Genomic DNA, 15,478 nt, shown 5'->3' on the forward strand with positions numbered 1-15,478 from the left:
AAACATGTCTTATATTTTAGATTCTTCAAAGTAGCCACACTTTGCTTTTTTATTAATAAAGGGAACAAATTCCACTAATTAACCCTGACAAAGCACACCTGTGAAGGTAAAACCATTTCAGGTGACTACCTCATGAAGCTCATTGAGAGAACACCAAGGGTTTGCAGAGTTATCAAGAACTGTATATACAATTATACAACCCCCACCCGCCCCGACACACACACACAACACACACACACAAACATGCACAAACACACACATCACACACACACACACACACACACACACACACACACACACACACACACACACACACACACACACACACACACACACACACATACACACTTTATTCTAAAAAATGATACCTTTGGTTTACATATGTTTGTACTTTTCATGTTTCATGCTACTGTATACAACACTGTGCTACTCTTACAAATGTAATGTTTTGCCCAATCAGTATTTTGTGTTTAACTGTAACATTACATGGTTTTTTACAGTGCACTTTTCAACCACTTTCAGCAGATCACTTTCTCTCTAGAACATTGTAATTGTAGATATAGGCCTATGAAAGACAAAAGAGCTTTAGATTTAAGACAACAGTGTGTACATGGTATATCCAAAAATGTACTATTATGAAAAAAGTGTTTGCCATTTGATGCAAATGCTTCATTTTGAGATGTTTTTTATGGTATTTTGAATGCAGTGTTTCATTTTGAAGGAGATGTGAGGCATTTTGCATTTTGTGTGTGCAGTTTGGGGAATTGTGTGTAGAGTTTTGAAAAAAGGAGACATAGTTTTGAAAACGTGTGTAAGCAGTTGGAAAAAACTGTAATAGAAACAAGACAAAATAGGGCAAATCAATGCGCTCCTGTCAACATCATTATTCAATCAATTATATATTATTTATAATATAGCTGTAGATATTTGTTGGAATCAGGAACTAAAATTGTGTTAAAGACAGTTTTAGGAGCCCGTAACAAACCAAATGACTTGTTAAATTCCATACTTTTGCAATGTATTCTCCTGCTGCCATTGTATGAAGTATTTATTTAGCTGTTTGTGCAAAGTTGTTGATATTCGCTGGGGAAACTCTGACCTTCACGGCTCTATGCAGGAAATAATGAAAATACCTTTTAAAGTGTCGTCTTGGTAGACTTTTGGACACACACACACACACACACGCACACGCACACACACACACATGCATACATAGACAAACACCGCAGCATAAACTATTTTGCCTGCAGTGATGGCTGCAGTACTATATTGTAAATGTTAAAACAGCAGAACACATCGGTGTGCTCTGTGCTGGTGGTAAACATGGCCTGATTATGACCTCCCTTCTGACTGGGGAAAGCTGCCCCTCCTTGGCTGTCCCTCTCCTCCTCCTCCTTCATCTTCTTCTTCTTTGGTGTGATGTGTGCGTCGACCTAGGCCCTTTGAAAAACTTTGAAGTTGCCTCTCTGCCACCTTCTGCCTAAATCTGCAGCTTCAGATGGGAGTTGATGGAGGCGCTATTGTCTCCCTTTGGAGCTCTCTGCAGGAGAGGTTGTGTGATGAATGTTTGAGCAGCAGTGATAAAGCTGCACTTTTCCCATGCTGAGAGTCATGCCAGAGGCTTCACACGCCTCGCCGGTCAGGAGGGGAGACTCCAGGCCGGGCCGCCCTGATCTTTACCTCCTACAGTGGGCTATATGGATGGGGCTTCAGGGAGCTTTGGGGTTAAAGGTTGACTGTGTAAGTACAGAGCAACTTCGTAACACAGCTGAGAGAAAAGCCTTGTGTGTGTTGATGCTCAGATTCACAGCGACGCCTGGCCATTCTTCTCTTTTACACACACGGCACAAAAACAAACTTTGTACTAATGCTGCATGTGTGGAGTCAGACATCTCGTGGTGATGTTTAATTCAACCCTGTAAATGACCATTAATTAATAAACCTCATACTTCAGTCTTCTCCATGTTGCATGAGCGAGTTTAAACTTTTAATCTGGCAGCAGAGATGTCGTCTGAATTTAAAGCTACCACAAATTGACTCGGAGCAATGCGGTGAAAGATATCACTCAGATGCAACTTGAAGATGTTAAATCTTGGTCTTTGTTTGTTTCTGCACAGTCTGTTGCTCCCCAAACCCCGAACATCTGTGCAGAGGGAGGGGACTCGGGGTGGGGGGGTGGAGGGGGGTTGATGGCAAGCCACATGGGGAGGTCCTCCTCTGCCTCAGTCTGTCAGCCCACCTGACTGCTGCCTGCCCAAGGCAAGACCACAGGCTAGGGCCTCTTGTGGGCCCCCAGCAGGCTCTAGCCAGCCTCCCTGAGCCCATTAGAGCACCCTTCCTACCACCTCCGCCCGGGAGGCCCCCACCTAGCCCTGCAGCCCTGGGCCCCAAGATTCCATCGCTCTCCGTCCTGCTCTGTGCTGAAATAACTCTATTGTTTTCCACTGTTTGCCGTGTTGTGTCTGTAATAGGAGTGATTTGGGGGCATGTTTTTTTTGTCTTTATTTACTGCTGGCTTTGCTTGCCTTGTCCTCAGGCTGCAAGGTTTCAAATCAGGCTCCTGAGAGGCTTTGGCTTCCACTGGTGAGAGAGTATTTTTAGGGAACAAATCCCAGGAAGGCCTTTTTACAGTTACTGCACTAATGTGGTGTGACTGTCGCAGCTTCCCACTTGTGTCTGCCGTTCTCCTGAACGGACCCACATGGAGAATTGTCGGAGCACTTAACCTGGATTCACTTTGTCTTAAAGCACAGACATAAGCAGGGAGTATTTCTGTTGTATATCTCCCTCTCTGGTTCTTACATCTCTGATTTAATGAGATCGTCTCTGAAGCCGCTGAGATTCTCAGAGGCAAGGTGAAAATGATCAGATATTCTGGATATTCTCCATCTATTTGAGTCTTTTTGATCTAAATGAAACTACAGGGTGCAGGACTGACCCTGCATGTGAATCAGACCCGGCGACTCTGCATTCCAGCTTCAGAAATACCAGGAGAGCAAATTCATGTTCAACCCCAGTTGTGGATGTAATTTGTGAACGTGAGGTTCTGAAGCGTGCTGTAATGGTTCAATTTATAATTAATAATATCTGATATGCCAGATTGCCATAAACTTGGGGAATAAAAATTTGGGTGTGTTGGGGTTTGAGATGGTGTTTTTTTTTTTTTAAAGCATTAAGTATTTATGATACTTGATGGCTATATAAACTGTGGTAAATCCATTGCCTTGAATATAGATTATCCCTAATTAAAAATGCAGTTTGAATAAGGTTAGCAGCTTTCTCTGGTCAGCCTCGCTCCGTTTTACAACTTTCATATTCTTTTTTTATTTTTTATTCCTGACCTCCTTGTGGTGTATCCCCGCTTGCAGTTCAGTATGCCAATTAGCTGTAGAGCTCTTTAACGAGCAAGTCATTAGTTCTAATTAGGATGTGGTTAACTGCGATGCATTAAAAGGCGAAACCCATCATGTTGAAGGATGGCGGTGTCGCCGCTAAGCCCGACTGGAAACAGCTGTTGACTTTCCAGATAGGGTCACACTATAAACAAATAGTCCCCTGAGCACAGCGAGATGATTGGACAACTACTGAATGAAAATTAAATTGAATGAAAGCTCAAAATTATTATTATTTTTTTTTAAATAAATGGTGATTAAAGTGTGTTGTTAGAAAGGCATGCTATGTTAAATTTATATATTAATATATCTCAACATGTGTAGGACCAAAAAACGAACCTTTTGTTTAACCCTGACTAAAAAAATTAGACAGAAACATAATGCTACCCGGATTTCAGTTTTTATCAACGTTATAAGGAGACCTTATAATTGAGTGAATCTACAAAGTCAAAAAGTGTTCATACTTTAAATCGATCGACAAATAAGTGTTTTTACGGGTAGGTTTAGTAGTAGCTCAGTCCGTAGAGGTTGCCGGTTGAAGCCCCGTACCGGCCAAGAAAGGTGTGTGGAGAGGTGCCAGTTCACCTCCTGGGCACTGCCCTGGTGTTGTCTGTAACTGTAACTACAGAGTGTAAAAATGTAATTTCTCTTCTTTGTCTTCTTCTTCTCAAAGCATCGGGATCTTGGTTGAAAAAGCCAAAAGTGACAAACTCCACACCCAGAGGACCTAGGCTGACCGGGGATCGAACACTGGACCATTTTGCTGTGAGGCAACAGTGCTATCCACCCAGTGAGTTTGCTATGTTGTACCACCATTCAACCCAACCATCTCCAAAAGATTTCTTTGTGGTTTAAGAACGTAGCACTTCCAGGACTGAAAAAGATATCTACCATAACCCATGCAGCAGTTGCTTTTCCTGCTAAATGTATTAGGCCAAACCATTTTGTAGTATATGAATTTCATTTTTAGGAGACAGAGTTGCGTCCGTTTTGCCTTTTCTATACATACCTGGTTACCTGGTTGATTCCCAACAGGTTCAGCACAAATGACAATTTAGTAATTTTTTTTTTTCTCACCTCCATGGGCAACGTTTAGTCTTTTTTTACTTTAGGGTAAGATCGTGGTCATTGTTAAAAGAAAACAAAGTTGACTGTAGGTAGGAGACGGGAAGGTTGGATGCTAGAATGTAGTCAACGAACGACAACACAGGCAAACTGCACAGGCGTCGTTAAATAGAACAGTCATGTGATTAAAATTGCCACCGCAGTCGCATGTTACAGTCACATGTTACGGTCCCATGTTACAGTCACATGTCATGGTCCCATGTTACAGTCCCAGGTTACAGTTACATGTTATGGTCCCATGTTACAGCCCCATGTTACAGTCCCATGTTACGGTCCCATGTTACAGTCCCATGTTACAGTCCCATGTTACGGTCCCATGTTACAGTCACATGTTACGGTCCCATGTTACAGTCACATGTCATGGTCCCATGTTACAGTTACATGTCATGGTCCCATGTTACAGTCCCATGTTACAGTCCCAGGTTACAGTTACATGTTATGGTCCCATGTTACAGTTACATGTCATGGTCCCATGTTACAGTTACATGTCATGGTCCCATGTTACAGTCCCATGTTACAGTCCCAGGTTACAGTTACATGTTATGGTCCCATGTTACAGTCCCATGTTACAGTCCCATGTTACGGTCCCATGTTACAGTCACATGTTACGGTCACATGTTACAGTCACATGTCATGGTCCCATGTTACAGTTACATGTCATGGTCCCATGTTACAGTCCCATGTTACAGTCCCATGTTACGGTCCCATGTTACAGTCACATGTTACAGTCACATGTTTCGGTCCCATGTTACAGTCCCATGTTACAGTCACATGTTACAGTCACATGTTTCGGTCCCATGTTACAGTCACATGTTACAGTCCCATGTTACAGTCACATGTTACGGTCCCATGTTACAGTCACATGTTACAGTCACATGTTTCGGTCCCATGATACAGTCCCATGTTACAGTCACATGTTACAGTCACATGTTTCGGTCCCATGTTTCAGTCCCATGTTACAGTCACATGTTACAGTCACATGTTTCGGTCCCATGTTACAGTCCCATGTTACAGTCCCATGTTACAGTCACATGTTTCGGGTCCCATGTTACAGTCACATGTTTCAGTCCCATGTTACAGTCACATGTTACGGTCCCATGTTACGGTCCCATGTTACAGTCCCATGTTACAGTCCCATGTTTCGGTCCCATGATACAGTCCCATGTTACAGTCACATGTTACAGTCACATGTTACAGTCACATGTTACGGTCCCATGTTACAGTCACATGTTACAGTCACATGTTTCGGTCCCATGATACAGTCCCATGTTACAGTCACATGTTACAATCACATGTTTCGGTCCCATGTTACAGTCACATGTTACAGTCACATGTTACAGTCACATGTTTCGGTCCCATGTTACAGTCCCATGTTACAGTCACATGTTACGGTCACATGTTACAGTCACATGTTTCGGTCCCATGTTACAGTCCCATGTTACAGTCACATGTTACAGTCACATGTTTTGGTCCCATGTTACAGTCCCATGTTACAGTCACATGTTACGGTCCCATGATACAGTCACATGTTACAGTCACATGTTTCGGTCCCATGTTACAGTCCCATGTTACAGTCACATGTTACAGTTACATGTTATGGTCACATGTTTAAAATGAGCACCGTGCGGCTGTATTATGGCGTTAAATAGAACTCTCATATGTTGCTTTGGGGGTCATTGGCAATCAACCTAATGTTTTTTTGTTTAGAGGCCGTGTTGAAAAAACAGTGCACTTAGTAGTTATTTACTTTTGATTCAAATGAATTAAACCTTGCAAACAATTTACAGACTTATATATGATTTAACTGATAATAACTCGGATATTCTGACCAGTAGAGGAGCGATCGGTTCAACCGCGTGAAATTTGTTCATAGTGTTTGGTGTGCTTGACAATGTGCAGCGTGAACGCTAACCGAACCAAATGAACAATGCAACAATGTTGCAACTTCACCCCCAAATCGCACTGCCTACTCTACTGAACTATTTGGCGTGAAAGCTCCCTGAGACATGGTAGTCAGTGACAATGATGATTCAGTGTTTAAGATGCATGTGTGCATGTACTGTACTCTACACCTGTAGTAAACACTGGTTGTTTCAAGAATTTGAACTAACAACCAGTGTGTTTTAGTTTTTCTGTAGAGGACAGTGTCTTTGAGGGCTGGGCTATGCAGTGTTTTTTGTCAAATGGTCACAAGCAGCAATTACTTCTACTTTACGTTTGTGATATAACCTTCTTTTGACAGTCACTGGATAAAACCGTAAAGTTTTGACAAGTTAAACCATAGTTGAACAGTAGCACAGGTGGAGCTATACTGTAGTTATATAGTCAGTGAGATGTCTCAGTAATTACACAGCAGAAATGCATTCTAAAGTTTGCTAACGTTAGCTAACATTCTCAACCGTAAACTACTGGTCATGCCAAGGCATATCCGCAAAACCCCTGAGCGTATTGAATTGAGCGGGTGTGTTGAATTGCTTATGAATTCAACTTTTCAAGTGTAAGAGAATATTTTTTTGGTTGCTATTTCTTCCTTCAGAAGTTCCATATTCTCATTTAAAAAATTCCTTTTTGCTAAATCAGCCTACTCTAAACCATTGTTTATTGATGTTCCTGTCAGCTTCCACATGCTCGGCAGTGTGCAGATACCTCTTATTTTTCCTGTGGGCGAGCGGATTAAGGTTAAATTTTAACAGGTTACTTATATACAACATTCTTCAACACCAGAACGAGTTCACCTGCTGAACAAAACAAACATTTTTGTGGCTATAAAGCAATCTTAAACACTTAGAGTACATTTCACAAACCTTTTTAAAGGAAGCTGTTCGGCACATATCTGAATATCTACCTGAAGTCAGAATATTTGGCACACAGCTGTTTTTGCTAACGTGTTTCGTGGGTACGAGGGAGGAGGCGGAGGAGGAAGATGGCGGGGCGGCGGGGTGTAGCTGAGGATGTGCAGGTGCGCGCCGAACGTGACAGAAAGGCACGCAGCCCGAAAACTGACAGAATGGGGAATGAAACAACGGGGAGAAAAAGATAAAGAGGAAGAAGGAAATCATTGAGCGTGGCTCGTAAGTGGGAGTCGCGGGGCTCGGCATGAATCGTCGTCGATTACGGAGACTGTGGAGATCTTTTGACTTGTGTTCCTCCTTTCCCTGCCTTCTGTTTGACATACGAGTGAATGAGGTAATCCACGGTGCTCAGGGGTACACAGGCTCTGCTCCCCATCCGGGCTTTGAACCTCATGCTCACCTCATGCTCGGTCTCTGGTGTGTCGTGGTATAGTGGAGCATGTCAGACAAAGAAATTAAAGATGGCAGTTTACAGGGAAACACTCGTCTCTTTTGGTTACGCGTCTCTAAGAAGAACCTGACAAATTGATTTAAAAGGATGAAATACATTCCCCAACCCACAAACCTTTTTTTTTTTCTTTCCCCCTCACCTTTTAAAACGTATTTACCTCCCTGTCTGTTCCCGTTTTGTCACTTTGGGAACGAGTGCATGCTTTGTGCACGTTTGTGCCTGTTTGCATGGTTGCATTTATGTTCTCATTCATTTTTCATACTGTTAATAGTACTTCTTTGCAGCTATTGCTATCAATCTGTGGGGGGTTGTTTGCATGTGAGATTATATACGTGAGTGCATACGATATGTGTGTGTGTTTTGAAAGTGCTCTGCTTGCAAGTGTGTTTTCAAAAGCAGGACTGCGACTGTTCTTTTGTTGCTCACAGCTGTCCCACATTAGGGATCAGCTGCTATTCCCCAGACAGTAAAGGGTTTTCAGAGGCCCTGCTAATTGGCTGTAATCTCCTTTTTAAACTTGAAAGCCAGCGAGCCTCCAGCCTCGCAGTTTACAAGCAATTAATGCAAGGAACACCAATACTGCTGGTCACAACTGGTGTATATCTGTTCCCTCTTCCTGCGGCTCCCTCTTATCTGATCTCACGTCCGTCTCAGAGGCGAATTGACTCCTCCTGCTTCTCGGGCCCCGGTGTAAACAGCTACTCAGTAGTTGGGCCTTCTGGGGAAGAGGCGCGGCGGTGGGATTTGGTCTGAATCTTGAAGTGTCCGTGGGGATGATGGCAGGGTTTTGGGGATCGGAGGGGTTTCCTTCTTAGGCGCTGATGAAATAATAATGCACGGAGTTGGCGAGGCTGAAATTTGCACATGAAAATCCTCTCCCTTCGCGCTCCTTGCATCTAATGTGCCGCCCGATGACAATCCCTGCCTCTCACAGTTTATATGCAAATGAGTTCTCTCAGCTTCCTCCTCCTCAGAGAGTCGCCCAGCCGAGCTAGAGAGAGGCAGATAGACAGAGATATAAAGTGAAGGAGACAGAGTGGGGCTTTTTTGTTGTGTTTTGTTTGTGTTTGTCTTGTTTATTTTTAAAAGGATTTTAAAAGATGATAATATATTTTAATTTTTCCCTTTGTTTTTGTCTATTTTTTTTTTTTTTTCCTGAAAGGCGATATGTAGATTCTCTTTTGAGTTTGAAATGTCAGACTTTTCTTTTGTGTTTAATTGGAACATAATGCCGGTAGTCTAAATAAAGTGTTTGTCTGAAGTGAGAAATGGTTGTATAATGCCAAAATCTTTTTTTCTCCAACAAACAAGACTCCTCCTCCTCCTCTCAGGAGTCTTCCCCGCCTGGCTGTCTGATTATTCTCTTTCGATATAAATACTGTTTCCCCTCCATGACCTCTTCTCTGTCTGGGTCCCTTCTTTTTTCGTCCACAAGCCTCCTGCTCAGCCGGCCTTGTTGGGTTTAATATCATATCACCAGGCACTCCAAGCTACAAGCTATACATTACGGTAAATGGAAACTGAAGAACAATTCGGTCCATGCAAAAAATCTTGTATTGCCTTTATTTAAAGGACAGATTAAGTCAGGAAAGTGGGAGAGAGAGGGGGATCAGCAAAGGGCCATAGGTCAGAACCGAACCCATGGCCACTGCGACAAGGACGGAGCCTCTGGCTTTTTTAACCCATGGGAAATCATGTGTTTTATTAATTTGCGCTGTCCCCTTTTATAAATAAACTAAACTCAAACTCTGTACATGAGGCGCATGCTCAACCGGGTGAGCTACCCAGGCGCCCCAAGTTAATGATTAGTAGCACTAACTTTGCCACCTTAAATCTCAGATCACAGGGAATGGTTTAGATCAGTGGTTCCCAAAGTACGGTCCAGGGACCCGCAGTGGTCTTTGAGGGAGTTCCAGTGGGTCCCCAGCAAAAAGGGGAATCATTATTTTCACTATAATTCCATCCAAAAGTAACACAATGACAGAATGTATGACTATTTTGGTCATGGGTTTTATATACCTTCTGTAATAAAACATCTAACAAGCAAAAATCCTACCAGATGGGGGACCTTGGGACGAAATCTTATCAAATAGGGGTCTGTGTGTCTAATTTGTTAATTTGTGGTCTAAACTAGCCGTTGTAAGTACACGTATAGAATTAAAGATTCAGCAATAGCAGGAGACTTCATTACAGATGTATTCAGAACCATATGGCAGACAGTTTAGGACCAACTTGCCCAAAACTTCACCTTTTTGCACTAAAACCTTTGGTATGTTCTGCTGCCTACTTGCCCAGGACACACCCAGTCCATTTTTCAGGTTGGCTAATTTATAGCTTTTCAAATGAGTAGGTAAACAGTAACAAGAAAGCAATAAACGGCCGGATGTTTCACTGTTTTCCTGTACCTCCATACCCAGCGAACAAGGCCTAGTCAGACGGAGGAGGGGTGTGATGGATGGGAGGAAGAGGAGGGGGGGGGAGTACAGAGGGGGAGAGGAGAGGGGCTTCATGTCAGCCTGCTCTCCTCAGTCACGGCCAGTTAGTTAAAGCAAACGCAGGCGGACCCAGGAGAGAACGCAGGGCAGCGGAGAGTGCCAATCACGGCCGAGCCCTGGGCATTCCCCGGTACTGCTCGCCTTGAGCAACTTTTTATTAATTTAATAAACATCCCGCAGAGACGGAGCAGTGTGGACTTATGTACCCTCGCAGACAACAGCACCGCTCGGGCCTAATGAGATGTGCTACTCACACACATACAGTACATATTCACACATACACCAAATGTGCACACACTCTTTCTGAAAACACACAAGCATGCCGCCCAGAGGACAGAGCGTTCAAGAGCCGGTTCACCTAAACTACAAGGAACATTTTTTTTCCTATTGTGGTCTCTAGCCAGTAGTTTGGTTTTATTTAAAGTTTTGAGATATCATGTTCTGAGATTTCTACACCCACCCCAACACACTAAAAGTGAATGGAAGTGTTTTTTCTTAAAAAAAAGGGCTTCACTACAAGCTCTGTGGATTATCCAGTGTAACGAGGATATCGTTTCTGGAGTAGGAATGGGTATTGAGCCTCAATACTTCATGGTGCCAACCGAAATGTGTTCCAAACAAGTAAAAAGTGTCAAGTATCAAAAGTTGGCATTGAATGAAGCTTGCTTGCTTATTATTTAATCAGATGTTTTCTGATGTAATTCAGAAAAACACTGATGCATTGAGCAGGTTGGTCTATTTCATAAAGTAAACATGTTTAGCTTCGCCAAAGTGAGATCACAAAAGCATTGTTTTGGTATCTACTAAAACATAGATGTTGTATCGGCACCGATATCAGAACATTTTTAATCAATGCCCAGCCCTAGACAACAGATGTTGCTGTTGGATTCCTAATTTTTCAATGCTTTGAGCACCCCATTCTAAATTCAAATAACCTTAAGTATAAAGGTGGATAAGTATAAAAGTGAACACTTCTCTGGAACTACCAAAGAAATGGCCCTTTTGAGAATTGTTATTATTCTGTAGATTAGCCAGAGTGCCGTTGTTTCTAGAAATAGATAATACATTTTTCAGGGTTTTGATTCACTTCCATCCTATTGGAGAGTATGCAGAAATGTTAGAGGTGGATGTCTCAAAACTCGGGCGAAGCAAAACCACAACTATCTGCGAGGTGAGATACCACTAGAGAAGTGAGAAAATATATAGTTTTTGTAATTTGGGTGCGCTGACCCTTTTAAACTGGCACGCCATCTTGGAAATAAACTCTCTCCTCTTCGGCCCACAAAACACTCCTCCGTCTCGAGTTCATTACGATTCTGCGGGCAGCGCGGCAATGCGCCAGGGGTCCGACTCAGAGCACAAAACATTATGAAAATAATAATGATCTCACTTTCACGCTTGTTTCTTCCTGCCCCGGCTGCTTATGGCGAGCGTCAAGTGTCGATGGGAGTCATTAGAAGGGTCGGGCGCTCCTCTCCCGCTGATGAGCAGCGGCTGCAGCAGGAGCGACCAGGGGAGCAGCAGGAGGACAGACTCCGGTACGCTAACAACCATCACACTATCGCCACGCATACCTGCTGCTCCGGGGAGACGCTACCTCCTGTCAAACAGCGGAAGGACCCCGGTTCAACTGCAATGCAAAGTCGTGTGTGTTTAAATATATGTGACTGCATCTGCTTGTGTGTGTTTGTGTGTCTGTGTGTGTGTGTGTGTGCGTGTGTACATGCGTGTGTGCGGGCATCCTGCTGACTGCATAATTCCCTCCCAGTCTCGGCTCACTCTTTGGCTTTGACTGTTCACTTCACTTTCTCTTCCTTCACCTCACCCTTCTGTCTCTCTCTCTCCCCCCCCCCGCCTCCATTTCCCACTGTATCACTCCATATATTCATGAATTTCCTGTTTATTATGAAAACGTATGCATGAAAATAGAGGGTGGAAAAGGGGAGGGGGAAAAAAACAAAAACAACAACAACAAAAAAAGAAGAAGAAGAAGAAGAAAAAAAAAAAAAACAGGGTGAATGTTGATGGGGGTTTTGTCTCGTCTGGGTGCAGCGCTGCACAGGCAGCCCGGTCCTCACGGGACATATGCAAGAAGACCCTGATTCCATCTCCCTTTTCTTTTCTTTTCTTTTCTTTTCGTTTCATTTCCTTTCTGTTCTCTCTTTTCTGCCATCCACCCACCTACCCCCTTCCTTCTTTCCTTCCTAACATTCGGCCCCTCCCCACCCCCCCTTGCTTTAGTCTCCCCCCACCTACCCGCTGCCTTTCTCCCCTCGTCTCTCCTTCACACTGTCAAAGCCAGTTACAGGCAGAGGAGCTCTCCTTCTTAAATAATTCACAAGTTGATTAATAGACTCACAAGGGTATAATTAGGCAGGGGAGAGACAGTGGCTAGTGTAACCAGTACAGTGCTTAGGGGAATTAGAGAGCAGGGTTATTGAGGAAATGGAGAGTACCTGTAAAAAAAATAAAATAAAATAACGCGGCGGCTGCAGCAGTGGACTCGTGGAGGGGATGAAGAGGCAGGGGGAGGATGAGGAGATGTGTTGGATATGAGGCAGCCTCTCCAGGAGCATGGAGCCCGGGGTTTGTTTGATGTGGAAATTGGACAGTTTGAATCCGTCTCCTTTAATTTTTCACGTCTTACAGGGCCCCCCTTTTTTATTTCCTCTATATAGGATATAAATTAGTTTAAAAACCCTGTTTTTTCTGCTTTTCTTTTACACATTACCCAGGTACCCCTGTTTTTTTTTTTTTTCTTCTTTTTCCTCCAGCCCCTTCTTCCTCTTCCTCGCTGAACAGAGTTGCAGTTTCACCTCCGATGTTTGTCAAACAGTCAGTCATCAGCATAAAACTTCACTTATGTTGTCTCTGAGGCATCTTTGGTATTCTGAAAGGGATGTGCTTTCCACTGCCAGACTGGTCTTCTAACAAACAAACAGAACAATGGAACAACAGATCTCTCTTCTCAGTTCAGACATCATATTTCTGTGGTGGTGATCTCTGTCTGCCTCGCTTTTGCAGTTAAAATAAAATGAAAAGAACCATTGGAAATACACCCAGACAGGTACAACACGATGCCTTTCCAGCTTGTGTGTCTGTGTGTGTGTGTGTTTTTTTTTTTTTCTCTCTTCTCCTTCCCGGGAAGTTCTCTGCGAGTTAAAGCAGTCATATTGGGTACACACTGCTGTTCCTTTGGTTTGTTTCTCTGTATTTATTTCATTTTCGATGCTATATGCTTCCCGCGGTCCCACTCAGCTGTTTTTTTTTTTTTTTTTCGCTCAGGATTTGCCGATATCCAAACAGACTGACGTGTCCATCCCGGCGCGCAGGGCTGGCTCTGATGTGCGGCATGTCTGCCTGCATGTCGACGTGTCAACTCTAATTCAAACTCCTCTGTTCTCCTCTCATCCGTCTGCTCCAGATGTTGCACTGGGTGTCAAAATGTATCTGTGCTCCCGCCAAAAAAATAAAAAAAATAGGCGGAAAGCAACACATTTCTCTGTTTGTAGAAACTGATAGATACACTTTGAAATTCAATTCAGGCATGCAGGAGGAGATGAGCCCAATTCAGCGTGTGTAAGCCTTGATGCCATGCAGATTTCATTTTCTTGCTTGTTATCTGCACTGTATCATTTGACATGACTGCCAAGAGAAGGGAATGCACTGCTTATTGGTTAATTTACTTCTTTGCTCGTCTGTATTTGACAATGGTGCATTAATTATCCTTTCTGCTCCGTGTAATTGGCCCTTCTTTGTTGTCCCCAGCAGACGACTAATGACTTCTTGATATTTTTCTTGGCTGTGCAGATACCCTGCCACCAGGAGGCGCTGAGAAGAGCGGGACCCCTGTGTGTTGATTTATTTATCTGTGTCTGGATTAAAGCCTGTATACCTGATAAAGGGGATGTCAGAGGAGCTTTGACAGCCACAGAGGCGGCAGAGAGTGTGCGATTTGGTCGCCGCGCCGGCAGAAACACGGAGTGTCGATGGCATCTTTGAAGTCTTGACAGACGAGAGCCTCTGAGCATCCCCTTAATCTTGCCTTCCCCTCAGAAAGGCGCGCGAGCAGGCAGGTTCTGAGCGCGCCCTGCTCCCTGTTTGCCTTATTCTCTTAATGACACAAACCATTCAGCGACCACGCATGATAGCATTTCATCTGGCATAATGTGTGGTGGCTGCTTACTTCAAACGCTTTGGCGCCTCTCCGCGTTAAGCCGGCTGGAGCCGGCACATGAACACACAAGGCTTTTCCTATTGGGTTGATGGGATGCCGGTGTTTAGTGTATGCTGTTTGATTGTGCTGATTGTTTTCGTGTGCCCACCTAAAGCAAATACAAAGAATCTGCCGTGTATGATTGGAAATCAGATCAGTGGAGAGAGATATGTTTCACACCTGAACGCTCTTGTCTGCCTCGAGTGATGCGCGGCGCTTATAATGACCCCTGAACTGTTCCCATTACTGTTTCTTCACACAGCACATATGATATTGCTTCCTCGCATAACGACAAGTCACTACAAAGACAATGTCAGCAATAGGCTGCCAAGGGCTGCATTGCATTACTGTGCACTCCATCTTGGGCTTATTTCCCTATCAGTACTGATTTGATGTTTTTTCCCCATCAATTGTCATCTTCCTCCCTATCCACTATCCAGGACAATGACAGAGCAGCGATGCAGGCTGAGTGGAATACGGGGGGGCGTTGGTTGAGGAGGACCGGAGCTGCTGGGCAGAAGAGGGCGCTGGGGTTAATTACTCCATTACTGGGTGGCTCAGCCAGGAGCTGTTTAAACAGGCCCCAGTCGGCAGGGGATTAGGCCTCATTACTCCAGCTAAAGTTACGCTCACAACCCTTCCCCACCGCCTCTTACTGCGGGTTTGTCAGCCATTCTGTGGAATATTCATATTGAGGGAGGAGGGGAGGATATAGGAAAGAAAAAGGAATTAAGACCAAGCAGAGGCAGAGGGACAGGTGAGGGGAAGAAGAGCAAACTGGCGATAACGACGGGGCTTAACTCCAGCGGATCGCCTGCATCATCACCTGAGCTCAGTCAGAGCTACAATTATCCCCCAAAATGCCCGAGCGTAGCAAGATTAGCATCTAAAGCTCAGGTTACCCACCGAACCGAACCCCCCCGGCCATCCTCGTCCACCGCCTCTCC

At 44.1% G+C, this 15,478-nt stretch overlaps 1 long non-coding RNA gene across 2 annotated transcripts in view; it reads left to right on the forward strand.

The window, feature by feature from the left end:
* Positions 1–15,478, forward strand: part of LOC120545223 — a 110,688-nt gene that overhangs the window by 15,900 nt on the left and 79,310 nt on the right. For both annotated transcript variants that reach the window (XR_005636632.1, XR_005636633.1), the window contains exon 3: positions 4,066–4,182. This is a non-coding gene — a long non-coding RNA (uncharacterized LOC120545223). The remainder of the gene's footprint in view (positions 1–4,065; positions 4,183–15,478) is intronic.

Source organism: Perca fluviatilis, chromosome 17, assembly GCF_010015445.1.
Source record: "Perca fluviatilis chromosome 17, GENO_Pfluv_1.0, whole genome shotgun sequence".
Taxonomy (NCBI): domain Eukaryota; kingdom Metazoa; phylum Chordata; class Actinopteri; order Perciformes; family Percidae; genus Perca; species Perca fluviatilis.